At 43.2% G+C, this 14987-nt stretch overlaps 1 long non-coding RNA gene across 2 annotated transcripts in view; it reads left to right on the top strand.

Moving 5' to 3' along the window:
- The window catches only part of LOC137342263 (uncharacterized), a 101774-nt gene that overhangs the window by 28112 nt on the left and 58675 nt on the right, over positions 1 to 14987 (top strand). For both annotated transcript variants that reach the window (XR_010967220.1, XR_010967221.1), the window contains exon 2: positions 432 to 554. This is a non-coding gene — a long non-coding RNA (uncharacterized lncRNA). The remainder of the gene's footprint in view (positions 1 to 431; positions 555 to 14987) is intronic.

Below are 14987 nucleotides of genomic sequence, written 5' to 3' on the forward strand. Positions count from 1 at the left end.
CTCCTGTGCTGGCTTATGAGATGGTCCTGCTACTGCATAGCTGCCTGTTCCTGCTCACTTTCTGGCACACCTGTTGTCACTTTGGCTGGATGTGAGGGTACCTTTAGAGGTAACGCTCTCATCAGTGGCTGTTACAGTCATTGTCAAGGGTGGTGAGGTGATTATCTTAGAATGAAAGCATCATGACTGATGTCTGGGAAATGAGCATTGATATCCATGAGCCAATGTTGATCATCAACTGCGCATTGATGGTTCATGTTTGCAAAGGAGTAGTGTCCAGGGACCTGGATGGCCACATGGGTACCATCAATGACCCCCTGTACTTGTTCAGTGGGAAAAGTAATGAATAAATTGAACTGACTGAGCAATGTATTAGTGATTTGTTTGATACAGCTGTGTACTGAAAATTGGTTTACATGTCGATTTCCCAGTGGAGCCTGGAAGGAACTGGAAGCATAAAAATTGAGGGCTGTTGTGATTCATCTTCCTCGGACTCCCCTACCTCTGGGACTGGGTCCTTGGGCTTCGCTGGACCTGCGGGAACAAGACAGAAGGTAAGGCTGAGGTACTAAATGAATACTTAGCATTTGTCTTCACTGGAGAAGAGGATGCTGCCAATGTAGCAATAAAGGAGGAGGTAGTAGCGATATTGGATAGGATAAAAATAGATAGAGGAGGTACTTAAAAGTTTGGCAGCACTCAAAGTAGAAATGTCACCCGGTCCGGATGGGATACTGAGGGAAGTAAGAATGGAAATTGTGGCGGCTCTGACCACAATCTTCCAATCCTCCTTAGATATGGAGGTGGTGCCAGAGGACTGTAGGATTGCAAATGTTACACCCTTGTTCAAAAAAGGGGAGATAAACCCGGTAATTACAGGCCAGTCAGCCTAATGTCGGTGGTGGGGAAACTTTGAGACAATAATCTGAGACAAAATGAATTGGCTCTTGGAAAATTATGGGCGAATAAATTAAAGTCAGCACGGACTTGTTAAAGGAAAATCGTGTTTGACTAACTTGATTGAGCTCCTTGATGAAGTAACGATGAGGGTTGATGTTGTGTGTATGGCGTTTGATAAAGTACCATATAATAGACTTATTAGCAAAATTGAAGCCCATGGGATTAAAGGGGCAGTAGCTGCATGGATACGAAATTGGCTAAGGGACTGAAAGCAGACATTAGTGGTGAATGGTTATTTTTCAGACTGGAGGGAAGTATACAGTAGTGTTCCCCGGGGTCGGTATTAGGACCACTGCTCTTTTTGATATATATTAATGACATGGACTTGGGTATACAGAGTATCATTTCAAAGTTTGCAGATCACAAGAAACTCGGAAATCTAGTAAACAGTGAGGAGGATAGTAATAGATTTCAGGACGACATAGACAGACTGGTGAAATGGGCAGACACATGGCAGATGAAACTTAACGGAGAGAATTGTGAAGTGGTACATTTTGTAGGAAGAATAAGAAGAGACAATATAAACTAAATGGTACAATTTTAATGGGGGAGCAGGAGCAGAGAGACCTGGGGTATATGTACACAAGTCTTTGAAGGTGATAGGACAAGATGAGAAGCCTATTAAAAAAGCATATGGGATCTTTGGCTTTATTAATAGAGGCACAGCGTACAAAGGCAAGGAATTAATGCTAAAACTTTCTAAAGCATTGGTTAGGCCTCAGTTGGAGCTTTTTGTTCAATTCTAGGCACCACACTTTAGGAAGGATGTCGAGGCCTTAGAGAGGGTGCAGAAGAGATTTTCCAGAATGGCATCAGGAATAAGGGACTTCAGTTATGTGGAGAGACTGGAGGAACTGGGATTGTTCTCCTTAGAGCAGAGAAGATTAAGGGGAGATTTGATAGAGGTGTTCAAAATCATGAACAGTTTTGATAGAGTAAATAAGAGGAAACTGTTTCCAGTGGCAGAAGGGTCGGTAACCAGAGGACACAGATTTAAGGTAATTGACAAAAGAACCAGATGTGACATGAGGAAAAATAAATTTATGCAGCGAGTTGTAATGATCTGGAATGCACTGCCTGAAATGGTGGTGGAAGCAGATTCAATTGTAACTTTCAAAAGGGAATTGGATAAACAGTTGAAGGGAAAAAATTGGGTATGGTTAGCCTAATGGTTATGGCAGTGCCCTAGAAATCGAGAGATAATGAGATCAAACCCCATGATGTTGATTTCATAGAATCATAAAATGGTTACAGTACAGAAGGAGGTCATTCGGCCCGTTGGGCCCGTGTCGACTCTCTGCAAGAGCTATCCAGCTAGTCCCACTCCCCCGCCCTTTCCCTGTAGCTCTGCAAATTTTTTCCCTTCAAGTACTTATCCAGTTCCCTTTTGAAAGCTGCGATTGGATCTGCGTCAACCACCCCCTTGGGCAGTGCATTCCTGATCATAACCACTCGCTGCGTAAAAAAGTTTATCCTCATATCGCCTTTGTTTCTTTTGCCAATTATCTTAAACCTTTATCCTCTGGTTCTCGACCCTTCCTCCAATGGGAACAGTTTCTCTCTATTAACTGTGTCTAGACCCCTCAATACCTCCATCAAATCTCCTCTCAACCTTCTCTGCTCTAAGGAGAACAACCCCAGCTTCTCCAGTCTATCCACGTAACTTAAGTCCCTCATCCTGGAACCATTCTAGTAAATCTTTCCTGCACCCTACCTAAGGCCGTCACATCCTTCCTAAAGTGTGGTGCCCAGAATTAGACACAATACTCCGGATGTGGCTGAACCAGTATTTTATAAGGGTTCATCATGTAATTAAATTTGGGAAGTCTGAAAATTTGTGGGCTAGCACCAGCAAAAATTACCATACAAACTGCTGTATTGTTGTGAAAGCTTTGACTGGTTCAGTGATGTCCTTCAGGAGAAAAAACCTGCCGCCTGGTCTGGCCTACATGTGACCCCAGTAGACGAAGAAGATGTTCCAATTTTTTTTGAAAAAAAAATTGTGGGACTGGGAATCATAGAATCTTACAGCACAGGAAACCATTTGGCACATCATGCCTGTGCTGGCTCATTGAAAGAGCTATCCAATTTAGTCCCACACCTCAGCTTTTTCCCCATAACCCTGAAAATTAGTCCTCTTCAAGTACATGTCCAATTGCCTTTTGAAAGTTCCTATGGAATCTGTTTCCATCACCCTTTCAGATAGTGTGATCGAGATCTTAACAACCCGCTGCGTGAAAGAATTTCTCCTCATTTCACCTCTAGTTCATTTGCCAATTATTTTAAATCTATGACCTCTGGTTACCGACCCACTTCCAGAGGAAGCATTTCCTCCCTACTTGCTCTATCAAAACCCCTCATTATTTTGAATACCTCTGTTAGGTCTCCCCTTAACCTTCTCTGCTCTAAAGAGAACAAACCCTGCTTCTCCAATCTCTCCTCATAACTGAAGTCCCTCATCCCTGGTATTATCCTGGTAAACCTCCTCTGTAACCTCTCCAAGGCCTTGATATCCATCCTAAAGTGTGGTGCCCAGAATTGTACACAATACTCCAGCTGAGGCCTAACCAGTGATTTGTAACAGTTTAGCATAACTTCCTTGTTTTTGTATTCAATGCCTCTATTTACAAAGCCAAATATCCCATACGCTTTCTTAACCACCTTATCAACTTGCCCTGCCACCTTCAAAGTTTTGTGAATATGCAACCCCAGGTCCCAAAATAGTACCATATAGATTATACTGCCTCTCCAAGTTGTTCTATCCAAAGTGCATCACTTCACACTTACCTGCATTAAATTGCATCTGCCATCTGTCTGCCCATTTCCCCAGTCTGGCTATGTCCTCCTGAAGTCTGCTACTGACGATCCGGATTCTTTCCCCTCAGTCTGGTTCAGTAATAACTGAAGTCGAATACATTTTAAAGTCCAACACATCTTTAATAGCAGGGTTCTTAGTCTGCAGCATTGATTTGGACTCCTGATAGAGTCCCTCTATGCTGGCAGAGCAAGAACAACAACATACAGAAATCCACACGTTTTTATACAGATGAATAGGGTTGGAACATACTTAACGAGGGTCAACACCAATCATAAGCCGGGCATAGGTTGCCATGCGAGGTTACATTATTTCCGGCCAATCATAAATAATCATGTGCTGACTATGTTGCTGTTAGACATCAAAGGGGATAACTTCCTCACTTTCCAACTTGGAATGTTCTTCCCTGTTCCTTCTGTTCCTTATCTCCCAACCTGGAATGTCTTTCAACTTTGGCTAAGCTCGTTCCCTATATTGATCTGCCATAAACATGGAGACATTCAGACCAGTCCTTGACTCACATCAAAGACCTATCATTGATAAGACAATGCAGGCCTGCTGACTACGCAAACATATGGCCCAGCAGGAGGGCCAGGCCACTTGTATCAATCTCAGTTACTAACTAATTAACCCTTTCTAACCATTTTGCATTCTGCTTCTTTGCCACGTAGACATTTTAATATTTTACTAAAAACTGACCACGTAGGGATTCTCATTCCCCCCTTTTATCATTTAATGATAACCAATTATTATGGTGCTCACTGGTTCTGCAGCGCAGCAACATTTAAGTAAGCAATAAACTATAAGAATTATAACAATGAATATGACTAGCCCTTGAACTAGAGAAGTCCCAATAGAACACAGACATGTTTCATCAATACGCCTTTGTACTCTTATCTGTTCTCAGGAACAGACTCCTAAACATCTCTCAAGTAAGCTGCGAATGTCCTTGGTCAGCTAAACCTATTCATGTTAGTTTGAAAAGGCTAACATAGTCAAATATCCCATGTTGCTTAATATTTTGTTTCCAGCCTAACTAGACTGAATGGTACCTTTCAGACCATTTTACACCTGTGAATTGGTGCCCTCCCCATTATATCCCTTAATCCAAATTCTCCCTACAATATCCCGTTAGATGCTGTACCTCATCTTAACCAGGTTCCCTTCGTGTTGGCCACCAGTCCAGGTGGAAGAGAGGCAGAGCATCTGATAATCCTATCAAACTATAATTGTCTTCCCTTTTACATGCACCTTACCCCAGCGGGTGCTACTCCCAGTACCATTAAGATGTGTTCTTAGTTGAAACCACAGAGACAATGGGGACATTCTCACCCAGGCTCTGTTTTACTACCTTTGCCAAACCCTTCATCCTCTGCTTACATTTATTACATGCAATGAAAATCAAGAAGCACATTACAACAAACTGCACTACGACTAATACATATGAAATTAATCTAATCCAAGGATGGATCTGTATATTCAGTCCCAAATTCCAGAGGTCATTTCACCAGGTGGTGACTTTAATTTGGTCAATGTCATGCTTAATGTTGTTATTGTCCTGTTGTAGGTTATAATAAACCTTCTGGGAGAGGCGTATCTCCATTCGCAATGCTTCCAAGTATTTAGACAACAGGGGTGTCAGATACCCAAATGTGTCCTGATATGCTTTTAAGTCTTTTCTGACATTCTCAGAAACTTGTACGGTGGTGAGGTTATGCCGATGTATCTCTACCAGTTCCTCGGGTCCAATCCGAACCAGGACTTCAGGAATGGAGCAGAATTCTGGACTTAAAATATCACAAGTTAGATTGGCATATTTAAACGTTTTCAAATTAGTTGTAACACAATATTCGCCCTCTCCGGCATATACCACTTAAGTGGGTTTTAGATCCGCCTCTAGGGCCTCCATGGTACAGTTAATATCCCGATTGGTACCGGTATTATTAAACCCACACTGTGCTTCTAGGCTGTGTCCAACACTATGTGGACACACAGTGACAGCATGTCCAGTAACACATCCCTTTAATTTTGTTCCAGCCAATCAGCTTAAATCTACGTCCTCTAGTTCTTGAACCCTCTGCTCGGGGAAACAGGTACTTCCTGTCTACTTTATCTGGGCCCCTCATAATCTTGTAATTTTGTATCCATCGTACGGATATCTTCTAAATATTGTTTCTCCCAATTTTATTGTTAACTGATGGGAACCTAACCCTGAATTTTGGAAATCCAAATTACTGTGTCCCTTTGTACTCTAATTTCAGTCCTTTTGATTGATACCAGTGTTTCCTGACTGTTTCATTAATTAGTTGGTTTCTCTATGGACCATGTGTCAGTGCCTTGTTTAAAAGGATTTCTCACTCGCCTGGACCACATTAACCATTTTCCTGTTGTGCTGTTGTCAAGTAACTGAGCCTGTCTGAGACTCATTCTTCAATGTATCTTCTTCATGTATCTCCGCATACTAGCAGCATCTCATAGGAATGAGCTTAGTGTTCTTGGATATTAACTTTCTGCTGGCCAGTCTCTTCTTCCTCATGGTATTTCCGAACATTTTCCATGGCACACATCATATGACCTGTAGGATTCAGTCCTGTAAAAGCAACTGGTTTGTTTAAAGAGTGGTTGCAATAGCTCACCAGGCCACAGGCCTTTGTAATCGTGTTCTTCATCCTGATCTCCGTTTCAGATGATGGCAACATATATTTGTATCTTTTATGTCCACTGTAGCCATTCTTAGGTTTTCAGGTTATCTTATCAAAAAGATCAGGGGTGTCTAGAGTGCTTATCTCCCCCTGCATGGTCCCGATGTCAGGGTAGTGGCCAGGCTATTGAGTGTAGTTTTCTCATTATTCATTATAGGCAAGGACACAAATATCTCCACGAGAAAGCTATCAATTTACTATTCTCAACTACACTTTCCTGACTTCCACTAGATTGTATATTTATGCCAGATTGATTTTTTATCATGCCCAATTCAATGACTTTAGAGAAATTCCCATATCTCCCCACCTCGAGCATTCTGTCTCGGAAGACAACAAATAGGTTAAAATAAAACAAATCAAAATGTTTTCAAAAGAAGAGAATCAGGTTGATATCACCACGCTGTGACATTTGGTATCCGCTGATGTCTGCAGCTAAAGTCTTAAATCTTTAACACCACTGGATCGTTTCCTGCACCAAATTTCTCCAGCAAAGGTTGCACCGTAACTTTGTAACTACTCTTGGTAATCCTGCACCATCAACACTCACGTGGTCCCAAAAAAAAACCAGGGTCACCTGTTTTAAAAGAAACACAGAAAATCCATTGCGGCTCTTCTTGAGAGCCCAAGTGATTAATTTGTCAAATCTTCATTTATTATTTATTTATCCAAAGGAATAATCCCTATACCCGAAACAAATTTAGAAAACAAAACAGAAGAGAAATTTGCCTAGTCCCTCTCTCTCTCTCTGAAGCACGCAGCCTGTCTGAAATAAACACTGTCTCTCCCACATACAGATGTACGCAGGGCTGCAGACTGGAATTTCTAACTCCAAGTCCTAATCTCTGTGTTTTCAAGATGTAACCACATTAAGCAGATATCATTAGCAGCCGCCTGCTAAGATACGTTATATTCCTCTTTTATTAATTTATTAATGGTTTGGGCATGTGTTTCTAGCACTGTAGCTATCCTTTGCAAATATATGGTCAGCATTTGATCCTCAGACAATTCCTTATCTGTATTTTCATTTATCTTTTAATATATCATTAATGCGAGACCCTAAATCTCTGACCTTTTGATCTAATGTTGCCAAATCAATGGTGTTAACAACTGAGGCAAAGGCAGTTGCTATATCACTTATCACAGATCTTTACGTCTCCATATTTGCCTATCTCTTTTTACGATGTCCACCTCCATTCCATGTCGCTCTTTGTTTTAACACTTGAGTTAGGAGGTGTTGATCTAACTGTTGAGTTTTCTTAGCATTCTCAATGCAAGTTATATAATTTGTCAGGGAAGGTCTCCCCTCTTTGGTCAGATCTTGTATTCTACTATTAATTTCAAATAAAATTGAATAGCCCCAGAACTTGTCAAAACTTCCTTATCATACTGTGGCAGGGTAAAACTGATAGGTGTTTAGTACCCTGTGTCAGTACATAGCTCAAGTAATGGACTTCCAATTGTCTAACCTATGCTTCCTTTTCATATGATTTGTTTTACATTCCTTTCTTATCAATTTTTCAGCGTGAAAACTTATATCTCAGTCAATTGTAGCCTTTGGCATTTCCGAGTGATTGGGACAATTTTACTAATATAACCTATACCAATTGTTACCTCATGTTCACCTGTGTAATGGTTAGCCTCAGACAGTTCTCAACCGACTGGGTCATTTCTGTCTGTTTGAACTGGTCTTGGCATGACAGTCTGGCTTCTTGGGATGGAAGGGGTTAATATTAACTTGCTCTTGTGGTAGGAGTAACTTGATCCTTCTCCCTTTTGAGATTAAGTTCCCACCTTCAAAATTTCACTTCACACAGGTTTGACTGATTTTTTTACTTCTCACATTTGTGGATTGCTTTATACTATATTTTTGCACACTATTTTTTCACATACTTTTAGTGGATGTGATTATAATCAACGCTGCGAGCTGTTCCAGCTTTCCGACTTTTCCTATCACAGTGATACCAGATAGTTTTTTAATCTATCCCATTAATTTTTAACCTCTTTTTAAACCACAGCCAATCACAAAATAAACATTCAAAATGCCAATTTTTTGAAGATCCCATGTCTGGAATTTAACATGCCCACACTTTATAAGAACCAGAATTTAATAGGTCACTTAACCTCAATAACTCCAATTTTAATTCAGCAGTATCAGAATTAAACACACGACAAGACAGATACATTACACAAAGGAAGAAAACACACAAGACACAGTAAGAAGGGGGCGTAGCCCACAACACCGACAAAACAAAACACTGATCAAAGACAGGCTTTTTAAAGGGACAGTACACTTACACAACAAAACCTTTCTTTTTCGGGTCTCTGTCTTTTAAACATTTGTCTAGTCACTTAATTCTATCCATTTTTTTTTACAGTACTGTCTCCATAAAGCAATTAGTTCTTTGGCTGAGGTACCTCTGTTATTTTTCCAAATTAATTCCTGAGCCTTTTTTCCGGCATCTAAGTTTTATCAATAGTTCCTGTTCACATCCAATCACCAGGAACTTCAACCCTGACTAACCTCAGTGATATTAACCACTGACCTACCGCTTACAAGTTATTCCCTCAGTGATATTCGACCACTGACCTCTTCCTGCTATTTCTGTGTATTCGCCAGACTGACCTGAATCTTGTAAGGACGCACACGAGTGTTAGCGATTGGACGATTCATCGTCAGACTGACGGATTGGAGGAAAACCGACATAGTAAATTAAGACTACTTACATCGGGGCGCCATTTCCTTCCTCCGTGTCTGAGACAATCCGCCTCTTACTCCGCGAACTCTCGGTGAACGACCGTTAAGATCCCACCGCTGCCACCAAATGACGATCCGGATTCTTTCCCCTCAGTCTGGTTCAGTAATAACTGAAGTCGAATACATTTTAAAGTCCAACACATCTTTAATAGCAGGGTTCTTAGTCTGCAGCATTGATTTGGACTCCTGATAGAGTCCCTCTATGCTGGCAGAGCAAGAACAACAACATACAGAAATCCACACGTTTTTATACAGATGAATAGGGTTGGAACATACTTAACGAGGGTCAACACCAATCATAAGCCGGGCATAGGTTGCCATGCGAGGTTACATTATTTCCGGCCAATCATAAATAATCATGTGCTGACTATGTTGCTGTTAGACATCAAAGGGGATAACTTCCTCACTTTCCAACTTGGAATGTTCTTCCCTGTTCCTTCTGTTCCTTATCTCCCAACCTGGAATGTCTTTCAACTTTGGCTAAGCTCGTTCCCTATATTGATCTGCCATAAACATGGAGACATTCAGACCAGTCCTTGACTCACATCAAAGACCTATCATTGATAAGACAATGCAGGCCTGCTGACTACGCAAACATATGGCCCAGCAGGAGGGCCAGGCCACTTGTATCAATCTCAGTTACTAACTAATTAACCCTTTCTAACCATTTTGCATTCTGCTTCTTTGCCACGTAGACATTTTAATATTTTACTAAAAACTGACCACGTAGGGATTCTCACTACTATCCTCCTCACTATTTACTACATTGCCAAGTTTTGTATCATCTGCAAACTTTGAAATTTTACTCCATATACCCAAGTCCAGGTAATTTATATATAACAAGAAAAGCAATGGTCCTAATACTGACCCCTGGGGACCACACTGCATGCTTCTCTCCAGTCAAAAAAACATCTGTTCACCACTACTCTCTGCCTCCTATCCCTTAGCCAAGTTACCACCGTCCCTTTAATACCACGTGCTTCTATTTTCCGAATAAGTTTGTTATGTGGTACTTTATCAAATGCCTTTTAAAAGTCCATATATACAACATCTACTGCACTACCTTCATCAACCCTCTCTGTTACTTCATCAAAGAACTCAAACAGGTTAGTCAAACACGATTTGCCTTTAATAAATCCGTGTTGACTGTCTCTTATTAACCCACGCTTCTCCAAGTGAGAATTAATTTTGTCCTTGACAATGGTCTCTAGTAGTTTTCCCGCCACTGATGTTAGACTGATTGGCCCATAGTTACCAAGTTTAACCCTCTCCCTTTTTTTGAACAGGGGTGTAACAATTGCAATCCTCCAGTCCTCTGACACCACTCCCATATCCAAGGTGGATTGAAAGATTGTGGTCAGAGCTTCTGCTATCCCCACCCTAGCTTCGCTCAGCAACTTCGGATGCATCCCATCTTGACCAGGTGACTTGTTAACTTTGAGTGATGCCAACATACTTAGCATCTCCTTTCTATCTATTTTTATCCTATCCGATATCTCTATTCCCTCCTCCTGTAACATTAACTTCATCCTCTTCTTTTGTGAAGACAGATGCAAAGTACTCATTCAGTACCTCAGTCATGCTCTCTGTCTCCACAGGAAGATTTCCTTTTTTGTTCCTAGTCAGCCCCGCCATTTTACTATTATGTGTTTATAAAAGATTTTTGGGTTCCCTTTTATGTTACTGGCTAATCTTTTCTCATTCTTTCACTTTGTCCTTCTTATATCCTTTTTCAATTTCCCCCTGTCTCTCTGTATTCTGATTGGATTTCTACTGCATTCTGTACCTGACATTTGTCATAAAACTCCTTTTTATGTTTTATTTTAACCTCTATTTCCATTGTCATCCAGGGAGCTCTAGCTTTGGATGCCCCATCTTTCCTCCTTATGAGAATATGCTTGGTTTGTACCCAAACTATCTCCGCCTTGAAGGCCTGCCATTGCTCATTTATTGTTTTCTTGGCCAATTTTTGTTTCCAGTCCACCTGTGCTAGATCCCTTCTCAAATCACTGAAATTGTCTCTCTTCCAGTTGGGTATTTTCACCATTGATATTTCTTTGCACTTTTCCATAATTACTTTAAACCTAATTATATTATAATCTCTATTATCCAGTTAAAAATAGAAAATGCTGGAGAAGCTCAGCAAGTCAGGCAGCATCTGTGGAGAAAGAAACAGAGTTAACGTTTCCGATCGAAGACCTTTCGTCAGAACTGTAAGATGTTAAAAGAGTTAAAGTTTTTGAGCAAGTACTTGGTTTTCTACTGTATTCTGTACCTGACATTTATTATAAAACTCCTTTTTCTGCTTTATTTTAACCTCTATTTCCTTTGTCATCCAGGGAGCTCTAGCTTTGGATGCCCCATCTTTTGCATGCCCCATCTACAAGTTTTTTTGAACTTGCTCAAAAACTTTAACTCTTTTAATATCTTCCAGTTCTGATGAAAGGTCTTCGACCTGAAACGTTGGGCACGATGTTACCAGGGCTGCAGGTTCTTGGCGGGGGGTGGGGGCTATTGGGCGCGTGAGTAACGCACCCGGCGAAATCAGTCAGCCACCATAGCCCAATTGGATCCACTTACCTGCTCCTCCGGGTTCCCCACTGCTGAACTGCGCGTCGGGCGGGCTGCGCATGCGCAGTACGATCTGTCAGCTGGAGGAGCTCTATTTAAAGGGGCAGTCCTCCACTGACAGATGCTGCAACAAATAGAAAAAATTACAGCATGGAGCAGCCCAGGGGGAAGGCTGCTCCCAGTTTAATGATGCCTCACTCCAGGTATCAATACACGGGGTGAGGAGGAGGGGGAGGACAGAGATCTTCCCCCCGGCGGGCGGGAGGAAGCGGCCTGTCTCTGCCACCAGGAAGGCCTGGCTCGAGGTGGCAGAGGAGGTCACCTGCACCACCAACATATCGCCCACCTGCATACAATGCAGGAGGCGCTCCAATGACCTCAGTAGGTCAGCCGAAGTGAGTACACTTACTCTTTCCCCTACACTCCGTCTGCCACATCACCGCCCCCACCCCACATCTCCTTCTGCACTGCCAACACTACTCTGTCACATCACCCCTCATACCCACTCAAACCTCATCCTCATCTTACCTGCACTTACTCACCTCGCCAGTACTCATCCCGCCACTACCACTCAACCCAATCCTCATACAATCTCATGGCTCTATCTCATACTCACCCTCTCGTGCATCTCTTTCACGGCCAGCCTCACTCAACCTGCCACTACCCGTGCTGCAGCCACAGGGCATGCATCACATATGTGCAGTAGGCAGTGTAAGGCAAACGTGTCGTGAGCATGAAGGGGATGCACAAGGGTGTTTGAGGGTTTGTCACGGTTGTTACTTATATTGAATTTCTGAGCAACTCACATCACATATTATATTGGCACCACTACTGCCATGTCTTCGCGAATCTTGTCTGGTTTGTGCAATAATGCCCTTTCCTGAGGATCACTATGAAGACCCACAACTGATGCCACCCATTGTGTCACTGCAGAGTGGTGTAGGTGTATTTGCAGGGCTCTTTTGTGCAGACGGCTGAGAGACGTCGGCGATGTCCCCAGTGGCACCCTGGAAGGATGCGGAGGAGAAGTTGTTGAGGGCAGTGGTGACTTTGACAGCGACAGGTAAGAAGATGGTGCTCGGGCCAGCCGGGAGCAGCTCGGCATGAAGGAGGCTGCAGATGTCCACGACTACATGTCGAGTGACTCAGAGCCTCCGTGTGCACTGCTGCTCAGAGAGGTCCAGGAAGCTGAGCCTCGGTCTGTGGACCCTGTGGCGAGGGTAGTGCCCTCTGCGACGCGTCTCTCTCTGCGGTAGCCCTCCCTCCTGCTGTACAGGTGGATGTATCACAGCACTGTGTTGTGGAGCTCCATGTGTCAGAGGTGGACGACGTGGATGGCGAGGCTGGCGAGGCTGGTGATGCTGTTCGCCCTCCGAGGAGGTCATGACTGCAGCTACGGCGGCCCCCATCCGGAAGATGTACATCTGAGGGGGTCCGCAAGGTAGGTACATGCCTCTGGACCCCGGGGTAAGTGTGCAAGTTGGTGACTTTGATTGTCAGGATGAGGGTGGTGGAGGCCAAACTGTGTCCCAAGTGACGGAGTGGCTTCCTGCAATGAGTGAGGGTCTCCCCCCCCCCCCCCCCACCCCACACCTGTCAAATGGACCTTTGCAGCTGCCACAGGCTGACAGCTGCAACACGTCCATTTGAACTGGGAGTGTTTCCCCCAGTGTGGGAAACAGTCCCAGTTTGCTTTAAAATCCCACCCCTCCTCACATAATCCCTTAATCAGGTCAGTTAATGACCTGAAATACCAAACTAAATATTGTCAAGTGGCATCCCGCTGGCTTTAATTGCCTGCGGGATTCCCACCAGCGGGGGCTGCGCACGCACACCGGCGCGTCAGTGGGAAACCCGGAAGTGCGCGGGTTCGAGGCGGGCTCCGGTCCCGCTCCGGGATTTCCCGATTTTCGGGGCCGCCCCTGCCAGGAACGCACCCGATAGCGGGTGCTAAAATGCTGCCCATTAACTCTGTTTCTTTCTCCACAGATGCTGCCTGACTTGCTGAGCTTCTCCAGCATTTTCTGTTTTTATTTCAGTATTTTGCTTTTGACTATTATCCAGATGTTCTCACACTGAAACACACTCCATTTGCCCTACTTCATTCCCCAGAACTAGATCCAGCACTGCTTCCTTCTTCGTTGGGTTAAAAACGTACTGATTAAGAATGTTCTCCTGTTTAGGAATTCTTTATCCTCCTTGCCCTTTACACTGTTTTTTTCCCCAGTCTATATTAGGGTAATTGAAGTCCCCTACTATTACTGCTCTATTATTCTTACATTTCTCTGAAATTTTGCTACAGATTTGCTCCTCTATCTCCTTCTCACTATTTGGGCGTCTATAGTGAATACGCAGCAACGTAACAGCTCCTTTTCTGTTCCTTAACTCGAACCAAATAGATTCATTCTTTGTACCCTCTAGTATATCGTCTCTCTGTAGAACTATAATATTATCCTTGATCAATATTGTCACCACTGCCCCCCTCCACCTTTTCTCCTTCCCAATCCCTCCTGAATACATTGTAGCCAGGAATGTTTAATTCCCATGCCTGCCCATGTTTAAGCCAGGTCTCCATTATAGCCACTACATCATTACCCGTGTGGCAACTTGTGCCTGCAGCTCATCAAACTTATTTGTAACACCATTTGTATTAACACACATGTATTCCAACAACATGTTAATCGGCTTTGCTTTCTTCCTTCATCTAATTCCTGTTCTTTCTACACTATTCTTTATTCTGTCGCTGTTTGTCCCTCCTAGTTTTCTAAGCATCCTGTCTCTCCTCTCTGCTGCTACGTCCTATTTCCCCTCCCCCTGCCAAATTAGTTTAAACCCACCTCCACAGCTCTAGTTAACCTCCCCGTGAGGATATTGGTCCCAGCCCTGTTCAGGTGTACAGGTCCTTCCTGCCCCAGAACTGGTCCCAATTCCCCATGAATCTTAAGCCCACCCTCCTGCACTACTTCTCCAGCCATGCATTCACCTGCACTATCTTCCTGTTTCTGTACTCACTCAGACATGGCACAGCGAGTAATCCAGAGATCACCACCTTTGAGGTCCTGTTCTTTAACCTTTTTCCTAGCTCCTGAAACTCTGCCTGTAGGATCTCAACCGTTTTCCTACCTATGTAATTGGTTCCAACATGAACCATGACTTCTGCTGTTCCCCTTCCCTTCGCAGAATA

The sequence above is a fragment of the Heptranchias perlo genome, chromosome 2 (assembly GCF_035084215.1).
Source record: "Heptranchias perlo isolate sHepPer1 chromosome 2, sHepPer1.hap1, whole genome shotgun sequence".
NCBI classification, from domain to species: Eukaryota; Metazoa; Chordata; class Chondrichthyes; order Hexanchiformes; family Hexanchidae; genus Heptranchias; species Heptranchias perlo.